The sequence below is a fragment of the Heliconius melpomene genome, chromosome 21, assembly GCF_056956725.1.
Source record: "Heliconius melpomene rosina isolate 202511_hmr_F chromosome 21, ASM5695672v1, whole genome shotgun sequence".
NCBI classification, from domain to species: domain Eukaryota; kingdom Metazoa; phylum Arthropoda; class Insecta; order Lepidoptera; family Nymphalidae; genus Heliconius; species Heliconius melpomene.
In genome coordinates this window covers 9886475-9893621 of record NC_140409.1, presented here as the reverse complement: position 1 = coordinate 9893621, position 7147 = coordinate 9886475, and positions in this window count along the sequence as shown.

The following is a 7147-nucleotide window of genomic DNA, read 5'->3' as shown; positions in this document are numbered from 1 at the left end:
GAACAAATCAGTCAATATTATAAACAAAGGTCACTTGTCACAAGAGAGTGTTTTTTTTTTATTTTTTATATTTTTGTGTTTTTGTCCATTCGATGGAGGAAGACCCGCGGCGGGGGTCCGGGACCCCCCGCGGGCACAACTACAACCCATCGTGATTCAGAAACAAAAAGAAATACAGTACCAAAGTCTAAGCTGTATGTCGAGCAATTATTAAAAAATATCGAAGTCTGGTTGGTGTTTAGGTATTGATTGGGGTCACAGGTTCGATTTCGTATTTTTGTGGTTTATTAATTATTACTATTTGAATTGTTTATTTCTAGCAATAATGTTATTTAGTGAAAAGTTATATTTTCACTGAAGAATACAATGCTACTGAAACAATCTAGTTTAATTTTGTTTAGAAGAAAGATCCTATTTTAGGGTTAATCTTATATAAAAAAAGAGTAAAAACCCTGAACAGTCAGACTTTCAATAAATAATATAAATAATTTAACAATTGCAGTTCAATGGCTATAACTTAGCTCAACTTTTACTTGTCTGTGTTCTTTTAACGTGGAATAACGAACCAAATTGACACATACAAATATTTGTATTTAAATTAATATAAGTCATATATCACTCACTTTTAAAAATACGAGCAAGGGAAAGATATAACATTTTTTTAACAGCAATACTCTCTTTAAGAATAAGAAATTATAACCTATCATTACAACCTATTATTACCTTATGCACACATAATGGAAACACGACTGAATTATAATATTAAGCTCAAATAGAAATTAACCGAATTTATTGAGAACATATTTAAGATGAACACATAAACTATAGCCTTAATTTAAGTACCTATAAATATTGTAGTATAGTGTTTAAACACTCCGTTGTCCACATTCTGTCTGACTTCGAGACCTTGCGTCTTACGTCTTGCGAAATTTAACACCGCGCTCTTAGAAGAGCGAATAAATAAAAAAAAAACCATTTGCTCACTAATATTGGCAATGTCCATAAAAATATTTGGCGCAACAAGTGTCAAAAAAAGTTCCACCGTTATCTTCTTGGAAAGTCAATAGTAATGTCATTATTGCCCCATAAGCTGAAGCGCCCTTCTCAATTTGTATCCATATGTCTTCTCTCTATTAAGAAGATACTAAGGGCCATAAGTCTTCTTTCTCCATCTTGACCGTGTAGTTTAGTGGTCAAAACCTAGTTATGTCTCTTAGTCGAAGTTCGAATTAGTTCGTATTAGTTTATAATTACTTAAATATATGATATATTAATTATTATGATTAAAATTACCTTTTTCTTAAAATTAATTTATCATTTTTTTTGGATTCATATGGAGAAAGTGTGATTAAATCCAAAACAAAGGCAAGTTTTTTTGATTTTCTTCAAACAATATGTAGTGTATAAAAAAAAATAATTTATAAGAAAAAATCATACTTTTATCAAGCAGTACAGTATCATAACATTAGATATATGAAACTCACCTTTCATTCTCCAATAAACACCCATCTGGTTTGAAATATGACGTTCAATGCATCTCAAGCAGAATAATAACAAAAAAGATCTATCAAAAATCGAACCTGCACCTTTCACGCAGTGCAAAGCACCAAGTGAATAACAACGTGAGCGAGTGAACTGGTCGCGAACCCCAGGATGCTGCATATAATAAGGAATTTACATATTATTGTCATGGAAACAAATGTCTCTGAATGGTTTTCGGATTTGCTGACTTAATACAAAATGCCTTTACGGTGGTCGATGTCGACGTGATCTAAGGATTTTGTGTATGGTGCGCGATGTAATAATATTTGTGTTTTTATAAATAGTAGAATTATTTAAAATTACTATAATTTTTAACTATTATTTATTATATTAATTTTTACTATTATTATTTACTACTATAATTTTTTTTTTCAAGCAATCCAATGCGGCTTTGTCCGCTTAAAGTTATTGTCATGTTATAGCCAAATTATATAAAATCCTTACATAAATTGTAGTATGTGTTATTCTGAAGTATGAATGTATATAGCTTATATTACTGTAAAGTTTTATCTAAATCGTTTTAGTAATTTTTACGTGAAAGTTGAATAAACATCTTTAGAACTTTAAAATTCATAAAAGATTGATATAATAACGTGCTACATAACATGTAGTTATATATTTTTCTGAATATCTATTAAAAATATATATATAAAAAAATATATAAGAAGAAACAATAGATAACAAAGCAAAACTTAAGCAAAGTTCATATATAGTTTACCATGAGAAACCAACCTAAAAGAGCGCATTGCACAAATGTTCGCTTATTTAGATGATCGCGTAATTTATGATCGTCGACCAAACGCTGTATTGTCTCTTCCAGTTATTAGGTTTGTTTTTTAATTTTTTATACTCCCACAGATTATATAGGATTATGATGTTGGAATTGTATATCTGTGAGCTTCAATGACGTAAGCTGTCAATAACTTTTGTTGCTATACAGAATTATTATTCTGTAATATTATTTATGTGTAAATGTTATAAAAAAAACTGCGATAACAAAAGTAAGAATTAGAAAATTATGAATATATCCTACATTATTTTTGCAGCGGTTTCTTCAATTATTTTTTCTTTCTATCTACACATTTTTCACATATCCGTTACATATTCCTGCACATGTTCGTAATCACCTCACGCTACTATACTTGTATTGCTATTTAATAAGAGAACACTATTATATGTTCTCCGGAAATCAGCCAAGTAATAAAGATCTGAAGTAGAAAGCTGCCCACTGTGTGATAGATGCATGGAAGCCACAAAAAAAAGCAACGCAATTGCTCCAACGAAACATGTATCATAAAATGAATGACCACATCGTATATCTTCACCTGCTTAGTAAAACATAAATTATAATACATTATGTTGTAAAGAGACGTTCGAAAAATATTATCAACATTATTAGTGTAAATAGAAAAAGTGCTCGAATCTCTCGCTGTGCTTTGTGGACGTCAGTGACTAATGTCATGGATTTGGGTAAGCACCAAATAAAGATTAAAAATATCATCGACACTAAATCGATTCGAAACCAACTTCCCTACAAACATAACATTTATCAAATTTCATTTAGTGATAACATGAACGTTTTTTTATTCACATTTTGTTGTATTTGTATTTGACTTATACTATTATAGAGAAATATTTTATAGAGAATTAATAATTTCGTGGATGAATCTTGTAGAATGACAAAGTGTGTTAACTCGCCTAGTTTAGAAACCTAAAGTAACGGTAACGTTACCTTAGGTAACAACAATTGTATTTTTACTCGTATTGAGAATGAAATAAGATTAAACAACTAACAGTAAACCAATAATCAAATTAAAATCCACTGACGTCTTACACAGCTTATACCCACTAAGCCAAACGGTCATAAAACAGCATTAAACTTTCGTTTACGACCGAGCCCGATTGAGAAAAACCACACGCGAATAATTAGTCGAAAATCGAGTTAAGCGTCGTTAATATCGATTAGACGAACTCGAGTTATGTAACCGCACGCCTCTATTGCTTTTTATTATCAATTAGATGGGTTTATATGGTAGAGCATTAAGCGTACGTGTCTCCACCCAGCTTCGGAAGCTTATGAGATGACAAGCGTATATCCAAAAGAATTTTATACTGCAAAATTGACAATGGCATAACCACGTAACTCACGGTGTGACTGGAACATGTTATCATGTTAATAAAATATATCGGCCAGTGTAAGAGCCCGCGTCCGCGCGGCGGGGTCCAATTTATGCTGTTTTGTATGAGGTTGTCCATTTTTGTTAATGTGAAAATTAAATCAGTACCGGTGAGAGAACAACGGCGCCGGTGTCTCGGCGTTAACAGCCGCATGGAATGATGATATAGTGGTTGTTTGCGTTGTACGGTGTACACCTCGAGTTTAGTACATTGGTTGGTTGGTTTGTCGTTGTTGTTTTTTTATCAAACGTTGAATATTGTTGTTTATTTTTTTTTTTATTATTTATAAATTTTAATTTTGTTGTTTTTTTGTTTAGTTTAGTGGTTTGGTTTTTTAAGTTTTATAAATGAAATATGGTAAATTTTCCGATTTGCGTGTATTTTGTCTATTTAAACAATTAAAGCTTATTTTGAAGCATAATACTAATAATCGTAGAACACAAGTGTTATTAAATTACATATTTACATAAAACATAAACGTCCATTCAAATATTAAAAAATATATAGATATAAAAACAAATTATAAAGCTCCCACCCACGAAACTAAATACCACAAATAGAACCAAAATCCAATCAATGTTTTATCAAGTTCACGTCAATATTGAAGATTTAACCAATTAATATTTCCAACGGATCAAATACCCCAGTTCCGAATACTTTCACGGCAGACTCCGGGATGCCGGGGGCTTTCGAAATGACTTTTCAACTCACTGATTGCGTTCTCAAATCGTACTTGAGGTATTTTTGCTACGCATCTCCTATAACGTATTTTGATTTAGCATTCATTGGAAGAAGTTCTATGAAAATCTACAAAGTTGGTTGGTTGTTTTTTTTATTCATTCATTTTTTTTAGCTTCATTCTGTATCCCGCCCACAGTAGGGAAGTAGAGGGAACCTATTGTTAAGACACCCCGTTCTCCTTTTTTAGTGGCGAAACTCCACGCAGTAATTTGCCTAGAGACCAGAGCGAAGAAAACCATAAATTTAAATAAATATAAATTTCCTCAGGTGGGGATCGAATACACAACTAGTCGCATATACAGTCACACTGTTGTGGCCCTGTGCTACTGGGCTGTTAATTATTTATTTATTGATATTCATTAATATATTTTTAAAAATCTCTTGTCTGTCTGTCTTATCATTAGAACTTGCTGAATTAGATGATGTGTTGAAATTTTACACAGATTGTTTATATACACAAAAAATGTGTACATATTTCATTCCTACAATTACGGCTCATTTAAAATTATTAGAAAAAATAAAAAAATAATCTAATCTAAAATTTGATCTGAAACTTTCCAACATCTCTGAAAATCTTACATAAAAAAGTAGGTTCACGAAATATTATATCAATTAGTTAAATAGTTTTTCTATCCACAAAATATAAATTTATATCCTTTTATACTTTTAGCGACATTAAACAATTTCATTTAATGTTTACGTAAAAACATATCTGCACTGAAAAACTTATATAAAGCAAGAAAAAATAAATATAATTAGAAATATATATTAATTACATCAACAGTTACCAAATATCAATAATTTACATAATTTCTGTAAACCTATATCGCTACTTAAATATAAATATCAAAACAACTAGTTCCGAAGCTTCAAAAGGCGTGAAATATTACAGCTGGTGTTAGTATATGACGGCGTATCAGCCATCTCAAGGCGGTTACACTGCGATAACTAAGAACATGACATGGGTATCTCTTAAAATATGTGGTCATCTACTTATTTAATAGCATCACGATATTAGGGTAGAAACGGTTTAATGAGTATTACGCTTTTAATATAATATGCGTGATGGGTGATGGTCCTATTTATTCACTGAATAAAAATATTCCCTGAGATGAATCTAAATTATCACGTTACATCGAACATGACTCATTACGACACTGCCTCCGAAGCGAGATTTTTATCAACTATTCATAGTTATTAAATGATCATCAAACCTGTTTGGGCTGACAAAGAGAACGAAGGAACCTTTCGTAATCTTAAATTTGTTTCTAGCTTTATTCTTAGCAGAATAGCCTCCTACCTCGTAGACAGCCAAACGTGCAACTTGCTGACGTTTCTCCGTCTCATGAATATGGCCAAGACTCTGTTAATTCGGTTACCGGTAGCGAAAAAACCATTCTACATCCAGTTCTTATCTTCAGACTACTAAACATTCTTCGCGGATTGCACTTCCACTTTATTCACTTATGGGTCATAATCAGAAAAGTGGACATTTTCGAATTCGTAACGTAACTGATAAGTAACAACACTGATAAAGTTTGTTACGAAACTGATGACATAAGGCATTATACACAACAAAATAACGGTATTATATGAATAAAACTATTGTTTTTTTTATTTAATGAGACACAGATCAAAATTTTAAAGGTTCAATCGTTGAATTAACAGATTATAAATGTAAGAAGAAAACATAACAAAGTGAGAATATTAACAATATAATAATGCTAGTTCGTAACGTAATAAACTTATATTTCTAGTTAGAGATCACAAAGTTAATGATAAAATTAAATTCACTTTAAAATATATCAAAATTTGAGTCGTTATCATTGGAATTAAGTTTAATTCTTTGTAAGTGTTTATTCCGCATATCTTCATATTTAATAGGATTGGTCTTTTTAAGACGTTCTCTATATCTAAAAAAAAAAAGCATTTGTTTCAGCATTTGACATAGGAGCTTACGCTTACTGAAAATACAAAAATATATATCAAAAAATAATAATCACAAAATCACAACTAATTTCAGAAAGAATAAAAATAAATTTTAACTAAATCGGTTCAGCTGTTTGAGATTAGCGTGCACAAACACATAGACAAACAAGCAAACAAGCAAAAAAACTTAAAAATCATTATTTTTGGTTACTTTACGTTATGAAAAGTCACTAATAGTTTTTTTCATATGCCAGCAATTTTTTTTTCTTATATACATATCTTCCATATACAAGCACCGGTTCGATAAAATTTTATTATAAACATATATAAGAAAACATTGGTACCGTAATTGTGATCTAGGCTTCATATTTTCTCAGTTTCGTTACGTAACGAAATATAACGAAATTGAGAATGAAATCTGAGAAATTCTAACCTTTTTAAATATTTGCTCATAAGCCACGTGTTGCATGTGCAAGCACTGACGTTCTTTTTTGAGATTTTGTAAAAAGAAGCAAATAACATAAACAAGAAAACGAAATTATAGAATACTTACCAAAATAAAAGCCGTTTATAACCCTGAGATGTAATTTTACGCATTCCCTTTAAAACATTTGAACCCCTCAACTGCAGCGAGAACACTACTGGTTGTAGCTACGACAGCATTGACTTTTAGAATAATGGTGCCACAATAAAAACTAATATTAAATACCATCCAAAATAATTGCGTTCATATTTTAATTGTACGTTACTAGCCCTG